We start from the raw sequence: 435 nt of genomic DNA, 5'->3' as shown, positions 1-435 counted from the left end.
ATAGATATAACTATAGCAATCAGAAAAATCTTTGAGATTACACGACGAAATAATAGAAAATCTTGATCTCATCTCAAGAAAATAGAGCAAGAAGTCACATTTCATTTACAAATAATATCCATTCGAACGAAAATCTTCCCCACCCCCACATCCCCACCCCCACCCCTGATCCACCTCGACGAGAGAATACAGGAGAGAATTTAAAAGAAATGATATTTTCCTCGAAACGAAGCATTTTCAGATTTCATTTCTTGCTCGACTTGGCTCGCAGCGGACAACTACAAGGAAAAAGTTACGTCATTTCTCTTTCTTTGTTGTCTTTGCTCGACCAGAAAGCGAATTGACTCTCGTAATTGATCTGTGTCTTTGTTTATGGTAAGATTTAATATACACATTGTCGCGTACGTGAATGTATTTTCTAATCGTAGCCGTTTT

The sequence above is a fragment of the Penaeus monodon genome, chromosome 32, assembly GCF_015228065.2.
Source record: "Penaeus monodon isolate SGIC_2016 chromosome 32, NSTDA_Pmon_1, whole genome shotgun sequence".
Classification (NCBI taxonomy): Eukaryota; Metazoa; Arthropoda; class Malacostraca; order Decapoda; family Penaeidae; genus Penaeus; species Penaeus monodon.
Note: the sequence above shows the minus strand (reverse complement) of the source record.